The sequence below is a fragment of the Xenopus laevis genome, chromosome 9_10S, assembly GCF_017654675.1.
Source record: "Xenopus laevis strain J_2021 chromosome 9_10S, Xenopus_laevis_v10.1, whole genome shotgun sequence".
NCBI classification, from domain to species: domain Eukaryota; kingdom Metazoa; phylum Chordata; class Amphibia; order Anura; family Pipidae; genus Xenopus; species Xenopus laevis.
Genome location: NC_054388.1, coordinates 106,256,528 through 106,279,893, shown reverse-complemented (window position 1 = coordinate 106,279,893; position 23,366 = coordinate 106,256,528).

Below are 23,366 nucleotides of genomic sequence, written 5' to 3'. Positions count from 1 at the left end.
GTCATGACCATGTGGGTGGCCGTGGGTACTAATGATGCGCACCTAACCCTAACCCGCCCTCCCTCAACCCACACCCGACTTTTATTCCTTTTATAGACCTGCGCCGGCCCGCCAATGAAGTTACAAAAGGACCGGGACGAGCAGACGTGCGTCTATAAAATCGTAAGCCGGAAGTTTAAGACGGCCCTAACCCGCCCGACCCACGGGTCCCGCGGGTATAGGGTCGGCCTGCATATCACTAGTTGGTACCCCCCAGAGGGAGCGGGGTAGGTGACAAGCAACTCAATTTCATGGTATTGAAGAAAAACAGTGGGCCCGGCAAGCCAACCTATTGGCAACTTCACTTGCTGTTTCATGGACCCAGCAGTGATGTTATTTAAGGTTCTCTATATCCGCCCACCGCTTCAAGTCTCTACAGACAGGAAGTGACATCAAGTCTGGGGGGTAGTTCAGATACAGAGAACCATAAATGGTGTCACTACAGTGCCCATTGCCACTGTCAATACGGGGTTACATTTGTTTCATTGTGTTGGCATTGTGGGTTAAAAAAACATGGCTCCCTGCACCTTATTTCCTTGTGTTCAGAGGCGTTTTAGTACAGCCCTGTTTCCAAAAAAGTTGGATAAAGTAGCTGAGAAGAGAATGGGATGATCTGCAAATTACTTAAAGGGGTGGTTGACCTTGAAGTTACGGTACTTTTTTACAATTTTATAGAATGGCCAATGCTAAGAAACTTTTCAATTGGCTTTATTTTTTTCTCCTCTGGTTCTGGATTTGATGCCAGCAAAAAAAAGTTGGGGTGGGATTTGGGGTGACACCACTCTGTGATACATGGTGCCGGGGATCAGATTTGGTTGCAGAATCTGGAGACATCTTTGTACTCAAGGAACAAGGTCAAAAGCCAGTATTGGATGGGCCATGAACTTTGGATCCTCAGGCCGACAGTCAGTCAAACAGACAGTTTGTTGCTGAACTCACAATCGCAAGTTACAACTCTACCATGCAATGTAGAACCCATATATAAACCTGATCCGCAAGCACCTCTCGTGGCCGTCTCTTGTGCCCAAACTCATTTAAGATGAACATTCCCCTTAAGCCACCATTTGTGTTGCCGGCGTCCAATTCAATATGAGCTGTTTCCCTGTAACCAATAACTTTACTCACTTTCAGTCTCTGATATGTTGTCTTTGTACTATTTGCAATTAAGTATGAAGTTGAAATTATTTGCAGATCGTCCCATTCTATTTTTATTTACACTTTACACAGTAGCCCAACTATTATTTTCTTGGCAGTGGGGGTTGTACTGAAAGCCTTTAGGCTCTACACCACACAAGATGGCGGCACCAACACGGAGCCATGTGACATGTGCTTATTTATGGAGGCTTGGCTGTACTTAGCACTGTGCATATCAGGATATAATCAAAGTTCTGTTTTTAGTTGCACGAATCATTTGCATGTGTCCGGGGGGGGGTGTTTCTGTTGGTATCAGGGATTCTCATTGCTCAGGTTGCAGCAGTCTATAAAGAGACGGCGCGACTTCACTCACATGCCCCTCCGCTCCCCACAAAGACTCCATTCCCAGCTTGTTATAATGCTCTCAGGAGCTCTTTCTGCTCTTCCATTAGAAGGGAGACTAAATTACTCCTCTTTCTCCTTCTCTCTCTCTCTCTCTCTCTCTGAAGGTGCCACAGTTCTATCCGAGTTGAAAATGGCTTTACAAATGGCCAATACTCTGTAATGTCCCATCTGCAGTTTCTGTATTGTGTTCTATGTGTAATCACAGCCTCCACCTGAGAGTAATGACTGGTCTATTCTCATCCTCTCTTTCTCTTGCTTCTGTCACACACAGGAACCCCAGTCCCGCCGGCCTCATCCTCTCAGCTGTGGCGGCTCTGTGTTACAAGGTGGCCATTTTGTATGAGGAGTAAGTCATACTTTTCATACAAAATGTGTTAGGACATTTGATTTTAACCTATGGAATAAAGATCGAAATTTTTATCCAACCTGGTGTGTCGCAGGAGTGCGTGTCTATTCTTCCTTTTCCATACTTTGCCTTGAACTCATTCATTATATGATTGTATTTCTTCCCTGTATATATATATATATATATATAATATATATATATATATATATATATATATATATATATTTATATATAATGCAATAGGGTTATGACATGTCCTGTCCTTGACATTGCAGCCCTTAAACATCACCACCTCAATGTCACAGAGCCCCCCTCAACATCACTGCCCCACTTGTCTGTTTTTTTTTTGTTTTGCCAGCAACATAGGTGGCAGCCCTAACTGTAGGTAACTCCAGCGTTGGACTGGGCAACCCAGGATCCCCCGGGCCTGCAGCCTCAGGGCCCCACACCAAACCCCGAGCCCCCCAGCCACAAAGTCCTCAGTCTCTGCACTCCCCCCATGCGTGTACCTCTTTCCAGTGCGCGTCATGGAGAGAGGTAAGGAGAGGGAGTTACAGGGAGTGGATCTGGGCTTGAAGGCCCAAAAGAGCAGGGGCCCACTGGGTTTTTTTCCTGGTGTCCCATTGGCCCAGTCCAACCCTGGGTAAAGCTTTTGCACTGGTGGTTGGCCAATACCAGAACATAGTCATAGACATGTTAACAGACATGGGAAGGCTGCAGAGCTTATAGCAGCAGGATTCCTGGGGCAACATCTGGATTGGGACTGGGAGGGAGATTCAAATTCTCCTGGGAAGGGGAATGGTGGGGGGAAAGACCCTAGTCTCCAGTAGCTCAGGAGCAACATGTTACTCACCAACCCCTTGGATGTTGCTCTCAGTGGCCTCAAATCAGGTGCTGTTTTTTAATTCCTAACTTGGAGGCAAGTTTTAATTGCATAAAAACTAGGTTTACTGCCAAGTAGAGTCTCTTGTGGACCCCAGTCCATATAGAGGCTACCAAATCACAAATCACAGCCAGAGGCGGGCCAGGTGCCAGCTCGCCCCCTCCCTTCCCCCCGTCACACGCGCATGCGCAGTAACGGCGCTGGTGCGCATGCGCAGTAATGACGCTCGCACATGCGCAGTAACGCTGCTCCTGTGCATGCGCAGTATCGTTTGGGGCGCATTGCATACGATAAGTTCCAGGTGAGTCCGGTCTAAGGGTAGGCAGAAGAGGTAGCTGCCCAGCGGCCCCTAATCGTTGCGCCCTAGGCAGCTGCTTCTTCTGCCTACCCCTAGTTCCGGCCCTGATCACAGCCCTTATTTGGCACCACCAGAGACTTTTTTCATGCTTATGTTGCTCCCCAACTCTTTTTACATTTGAATGTGGCTCACTGGTAAAAAAAAATGTACGGGACCCCTGCTCTAATCCTATTCTGTTCTTCTCTGTGTGGCATGAGGGGTTAAACCAGACCAAACAATATCGGAACATCCAGGAGTGCATGTGAAATTGGCGACTTTAAGACGTTCCACCTCACGTGCGACTAAGTGCAGCTCTGGTGCCGACGGACACAAGAAATGGCCTCGCCGTTTGCACAAAATGAAGTCAGCAATTTCCATTAGGCAGTTAGAAAATTCTGAGGCCAAAGTGTGTTCCAGAATGGCACGTCAAGTTCAGTACTGGGCATGTGGCACAGACGCTGGACTACGAGGTGACAGGGTAATGAGACTAATAGGCGCTGCACCTGCACCCCAAAAAGAGTCTGGAGCTGAACCTCTCCTTATTTGCCCCCTGCTTGTTGTTCCCTTTACATCCAGGCCGGCACATCAATAATGTGTGTTTGTAAATAGTGCCAGGGAGGGCAGCGACATATTGGCAGTAATTGCTCAGCATTTCAGTCACCTCAGTTCCTCTCAGCTCTTACCGATCAGGCCATTTAGCCTTGAGAGAACCTCTTTATACGTGACTTCATCCATTTATTTAAGTTAGAGACTAACTATGAGAACTGTAGCAACACAGTGGGGAAGTGCAGTGAGACGTACATATGAAATGATGTGGAGATATATAGGGACCTGCTGTCATTCTGATGCGTTTAACCACTTCACAGCACAAATGGTTGCAGAAGTGTTAATTCCGCTTTCTCATTAGACATCAAGGGGGTTAAAGGAAAACGAAACCCTAAAAATGAATATGACTAGAAATGGCATATTTTATATAGTGAACTTATTGCACGAGGCTAAAGTGTCAGCTTGTCAATAGCAGCAATGATCCAGGACTTCAAACTTGTCACAGGGGGTCACCATCTTGGAAAGTGTCTGTGACACTCACATGCTCAGTGGGCTCTGATTGGCTGTTGAGAAGCTAAGCTTAGGGCTCGTCACTAATTATCCAGCAGAAAATGAGCTTCCCTGGCTGTAATATAAGCTGATGCTACAGGTTTGCTGATTATTCAATTCTGATGCTAATTGCACTGGTTTCTGTGCTGCCATGTAGTAATTATCTGTATTAATTACTAATCAGCCTTATATTGTGACATTTCTATTCTATGTGTACTGTATATTGTGAGTGGCTCCCTAAGCTCAGTAAGTGACAGCAGCACAGAGCATGTGCAGTGAATCAGCAGAAAAGAAGATGGGGAGCTACTGGGGCATCTTTGGAGACACAGATCATTACTGCTAAAGGGCTGTGGTTGCCTTGGGCTCATACAGAAGCACAAAACATAATGTACAGCATTTCTAGCTACTAGTTCTCCTTTAAATGTCAGTTGAATGCAGTGTGTCTGTAGTAAGGACCTGGATACAAACTGGAAGCCTGTGTCTATCAGCCAAGCTCAGGCTGTTCTGCCTTTCATTTCTCATGGAGACTTTCCGGGCTAATTAAGCTAATGTTCCCCGAGCAGCACATTGTGTCAGCTAATTACACGGCACGCTCTTCTAATGAGCAGCGGAACAGCGGCAGTGTCTAATTATCCAGGGCACCTTGGCTGTTCTGAGGCAGCGCCTAATGCTTCTTTCTTTTATTGCTCGGCCATCAGAACATGGAAATTGCAAGGTTCTATCCTCCCATAGAGCTCCAGCCGAATATACCGGCACAATTGCACAATGTTCTTATGTTGGAATGAGATTTGAGGTTTTGTAAAACTTCCTCTATATGGTGGTCATCACTGTCCAATCCTCTAGTCTATCCAAATGACAGATAGCATAGAATTGCCCATTCATACATGGATTGCCCCATCCTGACATACACGTGATGGCCAAAATCACCCTGACTGTCCAACTAAATACAATTATTCTTTACTCCACTGTTGTGAATTACCAGCTTCTCCAATAGAATCCAGAAGAAGACAAATAAATGCCCGCCACTGGGGCACCCACCAATTTAGCCACATAGGGACAACGTACATTTCTTGTGTATCCCCTGACACAGCTGGGGAGGTGGAAGGTGTGCTGGAGGTTAGAAACCCTTGGGTGGGGGACAGGTTTGTTCCTTGAATAATAAAAGGACGGTGATATTAATACAAGGATATTGACATTTGAAATTCTGGAGGAAAATAGTTTTCCCTTCTGGGTTATTTGGGAGACCCATACTGAGAAACTGTGTTCTTCTTCCTCTGAATTATGTGAAGTTAAAGGTGAATGTGATAGACGTGCCTTGCTATGATACTATGTTCCATTCTTCTGTCTCTACCACTTTGTCAAAACCCGTTATTTGTATTTCCATCAGATGCATGTAATACCTACTTTTAGACTGTAAGATCTTTTGGGCCAGGCCCTCTTTAGCTTTTGTGTTGGTTACTGGCGTTTGTTGGGTGTTTTCCCTTATGCATGTTACAGGGCTGGAAAAAGGGATAAGCATTAGGCACGTGCCTAGGAAACAATGGAGGGGGGTGCGCCATGCACAAACCTTTTCCTTCGCCTACTCCCAGGGGTGGTATTCCGCCGAGAGCGTCCAGAGGCCAGTGTCCTCTGGCGCCCCCTCCCTCCTTTAGGATTGCGCGCATGTGCATCCATTTTCTACAGGAGCGCTAAGTGCCAAACGCTTAGCACTCCAGAATCAGGCAAAATCATCGGTGCGGCTGGACGGCATGTCACCCCTTAATTTATGCCACCCTAGACCCAGGCCTTTGTGGCCTCTCCCCAAATCCGGGCCTGTTTACTCCTTCTCTGAGCCCTCAACCCCTCACTGCCGCTTATCGGATATCACTGACCCCCACCATGTCAGTACTCCGCATGTGCATATACGTGAACGCTCAAAGGGGTGCCTGACCGGCTAGCCCCTGCACTGGTATATCGTATTAGGGATGTACAAAATCCCGAATTCGGTTCAGGATTTGCCCAAACCTGATCCCTTTTTAGCTAGATTTGCCGGAATCGAAGTGTGCGGCCAAATTCTAACCCTATATGCCTCAATTTTGGTGCACGTTTCGCATGCATATCTCCTTTTTCTGTCTGTGGGACTAAAATTTCTGACGCCGAAAAGGTTTGGGATTGGGTTCAGTATTCGGGTGATTCTGTTCCCTAGGATTCGGGGGTTCGGACAAACTAGATCTACCATCATATAAAAAGCATCACAGACATCAACGCGTTTTGATCTTCTGGAGTCATCAGAATGAGATGCACAGATATATGCTGTGGATTTAACCTCTTTGTATTTTTTGATTAGCACCCAGTGCCTTGATATTTGGGTGTTGGTATCCGTTCCCTTATATAATGTGTGTGTATATATATATATATACTGTATATATATACAGTATCAGTAATGTACCCGATATGCATTTACTGTATCCTTTACAGCTGATTTCCCTGTATTGCCCCAGAACACCCCATCCCAGAATGTGCGTCGCTGTCCTATAAATTCCAGCAAGTGGGTTGTGCGGGCAGCCTGGGGTTGTCACTGATCGCTGCTGCCTGCAGGTGAGGCTTGTCGCTGTTTGTGTTTATCACGATGCATTCCCATAAAAATTGCCTTGTTTTGAATGTGTACCTGGAACTGTTTACTGTAAGCAATGGGACTGGATGCAAGTGGGGAGAAAAGGCAAGAGCTGAGCACGATATATTAAAGAAAGACTGCCTTGTTCTCCCAGGATTGGGAAAGGCAAGAACTCGTGCAGACACAACTACACCTCAATAGCAATCCAGCTCAGGGCATAATAGAGCTGCTACATAACCTGGTGTTATACAGTATTACACTGCCGTACAACATGCATTTCTTTAACCTGCATCTCAAAATGTGCCTTGATTGGGTCGGTACTAACAATCAGTAGGAGCCTTACAGTTAGTTCTTGTGTATTAGGTCGGTAGTTACTCGCCTAACATAAAAGGTCAAATGTAGTTAGAAGAGTGAAAGTGAGCTGGACATGCCCCATGGGAAACAGTGAAGCCTATCCATGGCAGCAGCAAGAAAGCAGCCAACAAATCATTAAATATAACATTTTTATCTGCGGTTACAGGTGCAAAGAACATTGATAACAGTGATAAGGAAGTCATTCGGGAAGAGTGAGAAATTGAGACTGAGAGAATAAAGGCATTGGGAAACGGGTCAATGGAATAAAGACAATCCTCAAGTTATGGCAGATATGTGGACCTTGGACCGGAGATAACATAAGAGGTACTGTTTTCGGGAAGTGAGGATGAGGAATTATGTAACGTAGAAAGCATTGTTTTTTGTGTGATGCTTCCTGGTTTGTGGGTATGTGTTCTTAGCTGTGATGATGAAATTCATTCCCCTTCCCAGAAACATTGCAATGTATCTACAAAAATCGCTGCTTCTGTGTTGCTCAGCAGATAAAAAGGGCATCTATCCCCCAAAAATTGTTCCCTTACCAGAGTAGCTGACGCATTCTACAATCCAATCTTCTTGTAGTTATTGGGGTGTTGGACCCATGGCCTCTCAGAAAGAAATACTGTAGCTAATCTTTGCAAGGTTCATACTCACCTCATCATGAGTCAACCCAGAGGTGATGAACTGTACTTCCTTCTCACTTCCCATCCAACCAATTTCTTAGGTCCTTTTACTAAAGAGCAGTGTAACCATTCCAAATCCCTCTACAAGTTAATTGAAAGGCAACAAGACCCCCAGCAGCTCATCTGCCAAATTAACTTCACAAGGCAAAAAAAACAAATCACCTTTGTGACCCCTTAAAGACTACATTTGGATTCATAGAGGACCTCCAACCTGTCCTGTCTTATAAATAAAAACTTTTCCTGTGCTGGTTGGGAAATTCATTTCTTAAGCTCGGCATACACGTAAACGTCTGCTTGTTTGATGAAGTCACCAAAGACAGGGTCGTTCTTCAGTTTGTCTAGCCATGGTGGGTCAAACCATGCTTATTCAGTCTTTGGCTCATAAGCCTATGATTCAGTCTTTGACTCATAAGCCTATGATGAGATCCAAATGGGGGCTATACAGACCCTCCATATGAGGACCACATCACTGGGCCAATGCTGATGATGCCCAATGGGTTTTTCTAATATGCCCAAAAGATATCTGACCAATATCTGTCCTGATATCGGTCAGAAAGGCCATCTGTTTGGGACCATTCATGGGTCATTAAGCTACCAGCTCAGTTTCAAGATGTTTTCCTACAGTAAGAAGACTGTGCTAATTAAAATGTAAAGACCTATAGAATATCAAATGAATCATGTGCATTTTAATTGAGTGTGCTTAGAGTGTGTTCAATTAATCAAGTTTTGTTTGAATGCATTACACACAGAGAAAGGAAGGCACCAAAAAATATCTACTTCCAGTGTAGGTTAAACAACCCAAAACCTGCAAAAACTGCACTCAGCCAGTGTGGTTTCCATTTAGATTGTGTCTTCAGTCAGGTACTGGCCTCAGCCCCCCATACACAAACACTGGCATCCAATCCATAAAATCAGCAAGAATGCATAAGGTTCAAAGGAAGACAAAACATGACAGTGTCTTGCTATTGACCCCTGGTTATTGAAGCAGGAGTCAGTTTGTATAGAGCAGCATCAATATGTGATATCTTCTAAATCACTTCAAAAGACAAACCAAAGGGACCCAGAAGACCTGGAATGTACCATGTTGGTGCAAATTTCTTAGAGCCTGAATGAGGTCAGAGCATGGAGAGAACATGCAGGACAAGGGTAATGAAGTAGCATTCATCCATACAAGAAGAATGACAGAATTCCTTTGCAAATTCCAAAACAGGAGCAATGGAGTCATTTGTGGAACGGCTGTAACCATAAATATATATATATACAACTATACAACATAACTGGGCATGTAACTTAACACTGCCTTTGATTGACCTACATGCTTTGGAGTCACCCAGATATTTCAATTTAATGTTAAAAACCGGGGTTGTCAGAGGAACCAAATAACTCCTGTTGGGTTTTATACAGTATATAGTGTCACCTAGGCCATCCTTAAAGGTGGGTCTACCAAAAACATTTTTAGAGTCTTCAAAAAAAAGTCCAGGATAATAAGCAGGAACAGTGATTAACCTACGTTTTATAGGCAAGACCAAAAATATGCTATAAGTAGAGAAGACATTTTAAAGAAATTGGTTATGTTGGAAATATTAGATGCTTGGTTTTAAGATGAGGGGTCCTTGACCAGTGGTTCCAGGACTTTGGGACAGGTCCCCCTGGTCAGTCCTGTACTAGAGGCAATGAGGCCTCAGCCATAAAGCCAGATAAGGTGAGATCTGAGTATCATGCCTATAATCCTTGGTGTTCTAGGTACACCAGAAATCGTGGTCGGGCAACATTTAGGTTGTGACTTGAGGTCTGTCTTGGATATTTTCAGGACCATTACGCAAATGTTTTTTCTGCATCCAAGATTGTAGGTTACTGGCATATCACTCCAGATTCAATTCAGTCAGAAAAGGGTTTATCACCCAGGTCAAAAGTCATGGACAAGATTCGATTAGAGGTTCAAATTAATTCAGAAAAACTTATCACATGTGAAAACTCTATTGCCGTCTATGGGATAAAAACCTCTTTTCTTCTCCCCCTCCATGACTTTTGACGTGATAAACCATGAAATAACATTTTCTCACGGTACTGAATCTGGCCCTAAAAATCCTGTACAAAAGCTGTTGGACAGCCACATTGGGGTGGGTAAAAGACTGATGAAGTTTGATGGGACCTCTTATTTGATTCAAGATTGGTTAGCCCACCAGGTCACCAGAAAAGAGAAGCAGAACTTATGTGGACAAGAAGGGAGCAGAGATGAGAAGTTACCAGAGAATAGGAGAGCAAAGAGTGGGGAGGAGGGGTACTATTTTGTGATAGAACCTATGGGATAAGCATTTCTTGTGTACTGCTGCGCCCCCAAGTCTTGGGTGTGAGTTGAAACCAAAGCTTTGAACTTGCTAAACTGCGAGGCTCCATCAAGCATGATGGTGTCAGGAGTCAGGCGCCTCTGCTGATGGTATGAACCAGGGAAGGGGATTCATTAATCATCTGAGGACCAAGCTAATGGGCAGGTATTGCATCATCAACAATGATGATTATTCCTTAATCGTACACGTTGGGCAATGATTGGGTGAGTGCTAGGAAGCCATCTGCCATGAATGGCGCATGTTTTGATCACAAGGTAATGCGACAACAATGAAAATGGCCCCTCCCCCGTGTGCAGTGGGCCGAACACAACATACATATAGTGGTATAGAGTAGAGTAAATGAGATAAGAAAGCTAAGCAATGGCAAGTTAAACAAACCTGTGATTGTATGAAAGTGGATATATTTACATTTTCATTTATATCTTTAGTAAAAGAAATCTGCCCAAAAGGCTTTGAACCCATTACACTGCGGTGAATCCATGCAGACATAAGTGCAGACATTGGAGTCAGCAGAGAATTGTCCCTAATGGCCCCATGTGCTTCTGTTATGGGGGGCAGGCTATGGAAACTCATGTTTGCAAACTGCAACCAGGCAACTGAATTATTTCAACCCTTCCACCTGGAAATGCACCTCTTGGAACATGACATGTGATCATTAATGGGCAAACTGGTTTTAGTTTCTATCAGTTGTACCTGCTTGTTGCCTCTATGGGCCCAGGTCCAACACCGATGCACAGACTTCCTGCAATACCTGATGTATGAGTTTCATGTTCCACTGTAACAGAATCCATGAGTCACTGTCATGAGCTTAGAGTAACTTTGTCTGAAAAAGGGAATTTGTTTCAAGCACCAACTTCTACTTTTATCAATCAATCAGCAGGAGAGCACTGATACTATAAGCACTGACCCTCCCTCTATACCTGCTATCCCACACTCCCTTCCCAGAGACTATTATCCCACTGTTACTATAGGCACCATCTCTCCCTACTATACCTGCTATCCCACAGTCACACTCCCTTCCCAGAGACTATTATCCACTGTTACTATAGACACCATCTCTCCCTACTATACCTGCTATCCCACAGTCACACTCCCTTCCCAGAGACTATTATCCACTGTTACTATAGACACCATCTCTCCCTACTATACCTGCTATCCCACCGTCACACTCCCTTCCCAGAGACTATTATCCCACTGTTACTATAGGCACCATCTCTCCCTACTATACCTGCTATCCCACAGTCACACTCCCTTCCCAGAGACTATTATCCACTGTTACTATAGACACCATCTCTCCCTACTATACCTGCTATCCCACAGTCACACTCCCTTCCCAGAGACTATTATCCACTGTTACTATAGACACCATCTCTCCCTACTATACCTGCTATCCCACCGTCACACTCCCTTCCCAGAGACTATTATCCCACTGTTACTATAGGCACCATCTCTCCCTACTATACCTGCTATCCCACAGTCACACTCCCTTCCCAGAGACTATTATCCACTGTTACTATAGACACCATCTCTCCCTACTATACCTGCTATCCCACAGTCACACTCCCTTCCCAGAGACTATTATCCCACTGTTACTATAGACACCATCTCTCCCTACTATACAGTCACACTCCCTTCCCAGAGACTATTATCCCACTGTTACTATAGACACCATCTCTCCCTACTATACCTGCTAGTAGGTATAGTATACCTGCTATCCCACAATCCCACTGTTACTATAGACACCATCTCTCCCTACTATACCTGCTATCCCACAGTCACACTCCCTTCCCAGAGACTATTATCCCACTGTTACTATAGACACCATCTCTCCCTACTATACCTGCTATCCCACAGTCACACTCCCTTCCCAGAGACTATTATCCCACTGTTACTATAGACACCATCTCTCCCTACTATACCTGCTATCCCACAGTCACACTCCCTTCCCAGAGACTATTATCCCACTGTTACTATAGGCACCATCTCTCCCTACTATACCTGCTATCCCACAGTCACTCTCCCTTCCCAGAGACTATTATCCACTGTTACTATAGGCACCATCTCTCCCTACTATACCTGCTATCCCACAATCACTCTCCCTTCCCCGAGACTATTATCAACTGTTACTATAGGCACCATCTCTCCCTACTATACCTGCTATCCCACAGTCACACTCCCTTCCCAGAGACTATTATCCACTGTTACTATAGACACGATCTCTCCCTACTATACCTGCTATCCCACAGTCACACTCCCTTCCCAGAGACTATTATCCCACTGTTACTATAGGCACCATCTCTCCCTTCTATACCTGCTATCCCACAGTCACACTCCCTTCCCAGAGACTATTATCCACTGTTACTATAGGCACCATCTCTCCCTACTATACCTGCTATCCCACAGTCACAGTCTCTTCCCAGAGACTATTATCCACTGTTACTATAGGCACCATCTCTCCCTACTATACCTGCTATCCCACAGTCACACTCCCTTCCCAGAGACTATTATCCCACTGTTACTATAGGCACCATCTCTCCCTACTATACCTGCTATCCCACAGTCACACTCCCTTCCCAGAGACTATTATCCCACTGTTACTATAGGCACCATCTCTCCCTACTATACCTGCTATCCCACAGTCACACTCCCTTCCCAGAGACTATTATCCCACTGTTACTATAGGCACCATCTCTCCCTACTATACCTGTTATCCCACAGTCACACTCCCTTCCCAGAGACTATTATCCACTGTTACTATAGACACCATCTCTCCCTACTATACCTGCTATCCCTCAGTCACACTCCCTTCCCAGAGACTATTATCCCACTGTTACTATAGGCACCATCTCTCCCTACTATACCTGCTATCCACAGTCACACTCCCTTCCCAGAGACTATTATCCCACTGTTACTATAGGCACCATCTCTCCCTACTATACCTGCTATCCCACAGTCACACTCCCTTCCCAGAGACTATTATCCACTGTTACTATAGGCACCATCTCTCCCTACTATACCTGCTATCCCACAGTCACAGTCTCTTCCCAGAGACTATTATCCACTGTTACTATAGACACCATCTCTCCCTACTATACCTGCTATCCCACAGTCACACTCCCTTCCCAGAGACTATTATCCCACTGTTACTATAGGCACCATCTCTCCCTACTATACCTGCTATCCCACAGTCACACTCCCTTCCCAGAGACTATTATCCCACTGTTACTATAGGCACCATCTCTCCCTACTATACCTGCTATCCCACAGTCACACTCCCTTCCCAGAGACTATTATCCACTGTTACTATAGGCACCATCTCTCCCTACTATACCTGCTATCCCACAGTCACAGTCTCTTCCCAGAGACTATTATCCACTGTTACTATAGACACCATCTCTCCCTACTATACCTGCTATCCCACAGTCACACTCCCTTCCCAGAGACTATTATCCCTCTGTTACTATAGACACCATCTCTCCCTACTATACCTGCTATCCCACAGTCACACTCCCTTCCCAGAGACTATTATTCACTGCTACTATAGACACCATCTCTCCCTACTATACCTGCTATCCCACAGTCACACTCCCTTCCCAGAGACTATTATCCCACTGTTACTAAAGGCATCATCTCTCCCTACTATACCTGCTATCCCACAGTCACAGTCTCTTCCCATAGTTTATAAGCAAAGTTCCCATTGAGATTTATTTTTGAAACATAACTCCTAGCAAAAAGATAGTGACTTCAGGCTACTGACTGTAAAAATTTAGATTGAAAAAAATGAAGGCCAAAAAAGGAGACCAAAAGAATATGATGGAACATGAAGCTCATATACTGAAGGAGTGAATTTACTATTGAGATTAGCTGTGAGTTTAAAGAACAAGCAGAACAGATGCAGTAAAGGTAAGTGAGTCAATGACAAATAACTGGTAGAACAGGAGCCCATAAGACCTATTCCTGATAATGGGACTGTAGGAAGCAAAGTGACAAATGACAAGATGTGGATCAATCACGGTTGTGTCAATTTCTCTTCCTCTCGGAGGCTCTTGTGTTGGAAATTTTATGTGTCACATAATCAGTGTTTTCTTCCGATGCAAAACAGAGACAATAATGGCATTAAAAGCCATAATTCCTCTCACGATTCACAGACAGACAGAAGGTAAAATGCGCTCTGAATGGCAGAACCTGCGACGGCTGAATATAAAGTGAATCTATTTGTACAGATAGAAAGGAAAGTATATCAGTTCTGGCCATTGTTAAACTGATATTGGCGTGTTAATAAATGTTGGATTTGAGAAGTAGATCTGAGTATCTCTGTGTTCATTATTCTTTTGTCTTCTGCTCACATATATACTGTATATACTGTACACTTACTGTATCTCAAAAAGCCGCAGGGATTAGGTCATGTTTTTTATGATGTCGATTTTATTTCTAAATGACACTGTTTACACTGCAAATAATTCACTCTACAATATAAAATTTCATTCCTGAACCAACAAGTGTATTTGTTAGTTGTAATATTGGTGTGTAGGTGCATCTCAGGTCATTTTGCCTGGTCATGTGATTTCAGAAAGAGCCAGCACTTTAGGATGGAACTGCTTTCTGGCAGGCTGTTGTTTCTCCTACTCAATGTAACTGAATGTGTCTCAGTGGGACCTGGATTTTACTATTGAGTGCTGTTCTTAGATCTACCAGGCAGCTGTTATCTTGTGTTAGGGAGCTGCTATCTGGTTACCTTCCCATTGTTCTCACTACAACTTGCAGTACAGTAGTAAAGAGTGACTGAAGTTTATCAGAGCACAAGTCACATGACTGTGGGCCCCTGGGAAACTGACGATTTGTCTAGCCCCATGTCAGATTTCAAAATTAAATATAAAAAAATCAGTTTGCTCTTTTGAGAAATGGATTTCAGTGCAGAATTCTGCTCTATTAGCACTATTAACTGATGCATTTTGAAAAAAACTGTTTTCCCATGACAGTAACCCATGGGCAAATGTGAAAAAAATTAAAATGTGCACTATAGTCCCCCTTTGACACTCCCTCTACCTAAAATGAGCATTTCATAAACCTTGCACGCCAGTAAGATCACTGCAGAAAATTAATTCCGAGCATTGCATACACCCCACACACATTGATATTGAGCATTGCATTAACCCCAGACATGCCAGTAAGATCACTGCATAAAATGGATTCAGGGCACTGCAATAACAGCACAGGGATTAGTTGAACCCCAAAGACTGAACTACAAAGTTCAGTTTGAAAATCGGGCTAATATTAAAAATATTGTTCCACTGTGCACAATGCAATCAGTTGTATTATGTATAATGCTGCTAATTGTATTATGTGCAATGTATGTTGGATTTATGCTTTTGATTTTGTATTATTTTTGCCTTTTACTATATTTTTTTTTTGTTTTGTAACCTCATTTTTTTTTTTAATGAAAGAAATTAAATAAAGTACAATATTGGAAAATACAGCCCACGTGCCAGTAAGATCACTGCCGAAAACGAATCCAGAGCTTTCCATTCACCCCAGGCATGCCAGAAAATCACTGCAGAAAATGGATTAGAGCATACAATTAACCCTAGACATGCCTGAAAGGCCACTGCAGAAAATGGATTAGAGCATACAATTAACCCTAGACATGCCTGTAAGGCCACTGCAGAAAATGGATTAGAGCATACAATTAACCCTAGACATGCCTGTAAGGCCACTGCAGAAAATGGATTAGAGCATACAATTAACCCTAGACATGCCTGTAAGGCCACTGCAGAAAATGGATCAAGACCACTGCCAAGGGAATGTTCCTTTAGAGATGGATTTACAAGCATGAGATAACAATGGAACCAGGATCAGTTGTGGCTTTGTGAAAATGGAATATAGGGACAGAGATGAAGAGATGTAATTAGGGGTGTCACAATTCTATACTTTAAAGGTAAAAAATAAATTTTGTAGCTTATTCTTTAGAGTCATAATTAGCCTTTATATTAATCGAGGGCGAGACAATTCTCTCTTGGAAGCAGAAGAGTTTGGGGTTATTTCACTATGAATTAAAGAAGGAAAGGTGGGAGTTAGTGAAAGGTTACAGTAGCCTATACGGGATAGGATGAGGCCAAGTGATAAATGTTGTTGGTTTTCAGGCCACAAATTAATCGCCCAATATCCTCTTCCCAGAAATGTGGATTTCATGAGAATTATTTCCGTCAAAATATAATCTCGTCTTTAAATAGATAAATTCTATAATCCATGTTTATCTCTTTCTCCCCATGAGGAATCTGATGACTTGCTGTAGCGATGACTAGACTTGACGTAAGTCCCGGTCTAACTTGACTAAAGTAGGACTGGGCCAAAGGGCTCATCATATTTACAGGAATGGGCCCCAGTACCCACACGGAGGCAGCAAAATATCCTGAATATCTGTATGTTAATAGAAGAGGTACTGTCACTGTTTCACAGAAACCCTCGAAATGATGGCTGGAAATGAGGCTTTCCTGGGCCTATGCTCTGGAAAGGCCTAACTCAGTGCTCTTAGCTGCTGAGAATTACAGCTCCCAGCACCTGAGGATACTGGGAAATGTAGTCCACTTATGCCCCACGGGTGTGATTTAAAGCTAAAGCCATATTAATAGAGAGATGGATAAGTTCCTTTCTTACAGCCTCGGCTCCTGTGTTTCTCTATAATGAGTTTTGCTGTTGGTAAATATTTCCCTCACCCTAATGATCATTGTTTCATTGGGTGAGGCTGTCACATCCGGATTTAGAGAAAGGGAGGAGGGCTGAGCACCGGAGGAAAGCAATGTCCCTGAATCAAGGCTGGAAACCAACTTCAAGGGTAAGTTAAGCTAACATAAAACATGGTTTTCCTTAGTTCTCCACCCTGTTGGAGGAGGAGGTCCACATCAGTGGTAAAAAAATTTGGGGCATAACAAGCAGAGAAGTTTCCCTATGCCCTGATAGGGTTGCCACCTTTCCCGGGGTAACTCCAGAAGGGGGGGCGATGTTGCTCAGACAGATGCTGGTCGTCGGCTGTTGATCTATGTAGATTCTCTACTATTCATATTTTAGCCTCTCATTCAAACCTGGTTTCCTAGGATAAGTCAGACCCTAGCAAAAAGAAAAAAAGTGGAGAATTGCACTGATTCCTGTGCTTGTTCAGTGTACTCTATTGGAAACGGCTTGCACATGGAGGCAGGTGACTCCCTATAAGTACTAAATCAATATTCTTATTTTATTATTTTTATGCAAATGTCTTTACTTTTCAGCGGAGATGTATGCAATGGCCACAGCATCAGACTGGCATGGGGGTCCTGGAACCACCAGGGCTGCCTCTTCAGGGGCCACCATACCCTACCGGGACTGCTGTCCCATCTGCATCCCCCAGCATGTACCTTCCTCTTCTTGCTGTGGAATTAGAGCCAGGCGGGAGGTCAGGGCACAAGTTTTCAGGTGAGGAATGGTTATGGGTCAGCAGGGCCCACCTGTTTTTTTCCAGTTTTTGTGCTGTTTCTAGACCAACCCTGAATTCCCAATACTTTCTCTTAGGTCAGACCAGCCCGGAATCCCCCAGGGGGTCCAACTGTAGCAAATTCCCATCAACAACGTCTTCATCACATTTCAACCGCAGGTCCATGTCACACTGATACAATTTACTACATAATCTGCCATGTTTTATGTACTTGCCTTCTTCCCTGTTGCCAACAGTATTGTCCCTGCGTTCCATCTTGGAAAGGAGAAACCTAGGTTTTCCTCAAGAATACAGCATAGTGTGTGTTTGGTAGCCCTGTATTCATGAGGGGTGAGTGGGGGAGAGGTACATAGAGGTCCCAAAACCCATCTTTGAATGTTAGGTTCACAACTCCAATCTGTGCTAAATGCGGCTGCCAGACTCATTCATCTATCTCACCGCTCAACGCTGCTCCCATATGCATGTCCCTTCACTGGCTCCCAGTCTCCTCTAGAATCAAATTCAAATTACTAACACTCACTTTCAAGACCCTTAACAGTGATGCCCCTCCCTATATTTCATCTCTGATCTCCAAATACTCTCCTTCACGCAACCTCCGCTCTGCTTCCGACCTTGGCCTAGATTCTCTTCTCATCACTTCTGCCCATTCTCATCTACAAGACTTCTCTCGGGCTTCTGCTTTTCTCTGGAACTCTCTGCCTTGAGCTCTCAGACTTTCTCCTTCTTTCCAAACTTTCAAACACCTGTTTAAAGAAGGTTATTCAATGTACCTTAAGTAATCAATCATTGCTGTATCATAAATCACAAAACTGATTCTAAAAACCTAATGTCTCAATTGTACACTAACCTTTAGTTTGTCAACTCTCACTTGTAGGGCCCTCTAATCCTATTGTACTCTGTAAATCCTGTTGGTTATTCACCATGTATTTCCCGTTTGTTATAACTATCAACGAACAGATGTGGCCGCGATCCGACGGGATTTTTTACCTGGCCCGATCGGCATCTGCCCGACTTTTGGCCAGATATCGATCGCGGATGCCCGTCGGATGGCCCCACACACAGGCCAATAAGCTGTTGACTTAGTCTGTCGGTAGCTTTTATCGGCCCATGTATGGGGGGGCCTTAAGGTAAAGCACTGTGTAACTTGTTGGTGCTATATAAATAAATGATGATGATGATTGTTTGGCTCTCAGAGGTCCAGTCTGACACTGCAGTTGTGTCATTTAAGCTGGAAGACTTTCTTTAGCCTCCTTACATTGCCAGGACAGCCGGCTCCTTTCAGGTTCATATTTTACATTAAAAGGGTCTATAACAAACCCAACAAATGACATGCCATCAAATGGTACTGGAATAAACAGTGTATTGATGACCTCAGCCATGTCACCCTAGGAAGTAAAACAAGAATCAGAAATACAACAAAAATCAAGCTCAATGGGGAAAGATTCCTGGAATTTCTGTGAAATCCTTACAGTAAATATAATCACAGGATCTGAACACTTTCCAGCACCTTCCAGACACTAAGCAAAGCCTGGCACCAAACCTGCTCTTAGGAGAAACTGAAGGTCACAGAGGCAGTTCCGTGTTGTTCTCATTGTTTGTATGGGATTTAGAGCAGCTGATACCCCTAGCGAGAGATTCCCCACACCATCCTGACTCACAAGAGCAAAGCATCATGGGCTGAGCTCATGAATTCACTCTTCCTCAAACACCAGCCTCCAAGAACAGGTTTGACATTGTGTATTAGGCAGAAGAAAGACCTCTTTAGGAAACGCAAGTTTTCTAAACCCAGATCAATTTCTTTCCCACAAATTCCCTTTCTGTTCAGCACTTGCTGTGCATCATCTGGTTATTCTATCCATTTATTCTTATCATTCTATCCCTCACATTCTGACCATCTGTCAAACACAATGTTTACCCAACATATTCTATTTAATCTAACCCATATCTACATATTTACATAGGATTGTAATGTTAGATATGCTAATCATTTTATCCCATTCATTATCATCATTCTCTCTTAAACATTCTAATTATTCTATCCATTCTAATGTTGGTTCTCCATCCATTCTAAGCAAACTATATGCCACACATTCTAAATATTCTATCATATACTGTACATTCTAACCCTGTGGTGTCTCATTGTGTCATCCACTTTGATTACAAGTATTCTCCCCATCCCAAACTATTCAAAATATTCTATCCTTTTATCAACATTTTATTTAAAAAACCCCATACAGCTCTCCTGATACTACACTACAATATATGATATAACCACATTTTCATAGAGATTATTGTTGCATTGTTACTGACAATGAAAGTTCATCTTCTACGTTGTGTTAATGAATTTGCACAATACACATTCGTCGACCATATGTAATACCAAACCATAACTCAGAGCAAAGCCCTGGGCCTCATCTCCAACTCTTACCAGAGGAGTGGGACATACTACTATGTTGCTTGAGGTCCTGTCTATAAGATAACACAACCCTCTTGTACATTAAATTAATATCTTCAGATTTATATTGCCTCTACATAAACCTATCCTACAGAGGTATAGTCTGTTACTAAAAAGGCATCCTAGGAGAAGATACAATTGCCCCTTTGAGATCCCTACCAGACAGGAGACAGAATGTCCACTCTAGACATGTAACAAGATGTTTAGTGTAATGCCCTTACCGTAAAGGTTTGCATTAACCTTACCATCTCGTGCAGCTGCCTCTGGTATAAGTGAGGCAAAGGGGACCATCCCCATCGAAGCTCCACAGCTTTGAAGATAGAACTAGAACCAAAAATAGTCAGAATAAAACCAAAAATAAACTGACTGCATAAAAACTCACACTGGATGTCTGGAACCTTCTCTCCATTCCTAGCCAATACTGTATGGCAAGGGTCCCCAACCTTTTTTACCCATGAGCCACACTCAAATATAAAATAATGTTGGAGAGCAACACAAGCAAACCTTTCCTGGAGGTGCCAAATAAGGGCTATGATTGGGAATTGGTAGCCCCTATGTGGACTTGCAGCTAACAGGAGGCTCTGTTTATACAACTAAAGCTTGACTTTAAGCCAGGAATTCGAAAAGAATCACCTGCTTGGAGTCCAGTCCACTGGGAGCAACATCCAAGGGGTCGAAGAGCAACATGTTGCCCACGAGCTACTGGTTGGAGATCACTGCTGTAGAGACTGCAATCCCAAGTCATGGTATATGGATGAATTTAGGGTTGTAATGACCATTCCTTTCTCCACCGAAACAGCCAATGTATCGGTGCACATTGTTGTATCTCTCAAATAAGTTGGAAGCTGTAAAACCAAGGGCATGAGCAATGTAACATAGTTACTTAGTATAGATATTGGCATATATAATTTATGTGAAAGTATGGGGGGGGGTGTGTATGGATCCTGGGTTGAACTTGATGGACTTTGTCTTTTTTCAACCCGATTTAACTATGTAACTATGTAACTATCAGCATACTGTGACACTCTAATTTCACTCTAATGAGCATTGGCCTTTAAATCTGTATTGTCCACTGTGTGGGCCTCCAGTTGTTCCAGTATCAGTATTTAATGACAGCTGTTAAGAGGTCTACATGCGGGCAACCCCTGCTTAGCTGTGCCTACATACTGTGTCATGATCATTTTTGGAATGATCATTTTAATAACGTGTACCCTGTTTGGAGTTGGGGCAAAATAAACAGCTCACTCTCACTTTATGCCCATGTTGCATCAGGGAATGTTTACAGACGGGAGGAAGATATTGTGCATTCAACACATACCATGAGATGTTTGCTTTTACTTAATTAAAAGACATTTCAGGTGACTCAGGAGAAAATCTTTGTTGCAGTAAGAGACGACTAACAATGTGTTTATTGTCAGAGATTAATAAGGCAAATAACCATCATCTTCAGGCAGGAGGCTGGATTCCCAGCGAGCTGGTGACTTGGGCCAGAGAGTGAACCCATTGCTTCCTGGAGGACATTGATTTTCTATTGATTCACATTGCACATTTGTTGTAGACACTAAGGGTAATATAATAAAAAGGGCAAAGTTTCGCTTAGGTCTAGTGACTTATAGCAACCAATGTGTTGCCTGCTTTCGAGCAGCTGACCAGTAAATGCTACCTGCTGATTGGTTGATATGGAATACTAGACCTGGGGAGAACTTTGAGACTAAGCTTTACCTGCATAATGGTTTGAACTTAAACAGCTACTAAGTAAGGTCATTATTGCACCTTAGATGGCCTCCTGTAATGGCTTCCTTCAGTAGGCTAAATTAATTCGCCATGGAGATCAAGACACCCCTTAACTAACCTGTCAACAAATATAATGAAACGCTGATGTATTAGCCATGCTTCCAAGACTATCTGGAAGATCTGGGTCTCCTGTTGAGGGCAAACAAGCATTCAGCCCTTAGCCCTCCTGCCATTGCCACAGGCCCCTAGTATGGGAACCACAGATTTAGACATCTGCATTTATCTTTATGGAAGTAATATAAATACTGGGATGGAATAAAATTTGAAACAGATAATAAAATAGGATAGTGTTCTTTAAAGACCCTGGCAATACAATCTGCAGGTTGGACCACAATAGTACCTCCCCCCGCCCACTGGAGAACCCTGGTACTGCATAGATGGTACTTTATATTCCCTGGCTAAATGAGAAGAAAGGAGGTTGCCAAAGTCCAATGTACCTAATGAGTTCTTGTCTTTCAGCATCACATTATCCTTTCTTCTCTGACAATACAATAAGTTATGCCATTAGGTTATATTAACTGTTCTTCGCACCAGATGCTCCACTTTCAGTTGCCAAACTCCGTTCCAAGCGCAGCCTCAATTGACCTTGTAAGGTGACCAGATAGAACTGAGCCGCACTTATACGACAAGTGTCCTCATCAACGCTGGATTCACTCTGTACTTTTCTGCACTTTGATCATTAAGTTCTAGATAACTCTAAGTTTGAAGGAAACATGAATGTCCTTCCTGAAGCACCAACCCTACACCTCTGTAGTCTATACTTGTATAACCAAGGTTCAGATTCCCAATACCAGGAAGCTCATTTTGACGTTAGAGTACATGAAACAACATAGTTGTACCTCCCATAACCCCCAAACTACTTTGCCCACATCTACCTATGTCTCCACACTTCCAGATTCACAAAATAGGACTGCACCATTAAATCATGGACAATGGGGAGGTAAGTGTCGTGGGTTTCAAAAGTTTTGCATATAAAGCATAACACCCAACATGTATAATTATGGAATGTATGGAATTCCCAGATCCCTTGTTCCCACGAATACAGGATGGAAAGCTTATTAGTATAACATTTAGGCATAATTGTCTATCATTGGAACATATAGTCAACCCAAAATCAACTCAAGTCTACATTTCCATGAAATCCAGAAGCTCCTAACAGCTTCATTGTGCTGGTCCTGTGGTGGCACCCGGGATAGTGTCATACTTCACCGAAAAACTTTAATTGTGGGTAGAGTCACAATGAGCATGAGGGGCCACTCCAGTTGACATCTGCATTAACTCTACACCACAATGGGCATCTGCATTAACTCTACACCAGATATTCTCAACTTATGGGTTGGGTTCTTGTGCTGGTTAGGGTAGGCCCCCATTATCCCTTTTAAATGCAATTAAAAGGCCTTCCTACATTAATTATAAGATGCACATTTAGATTTTGAGC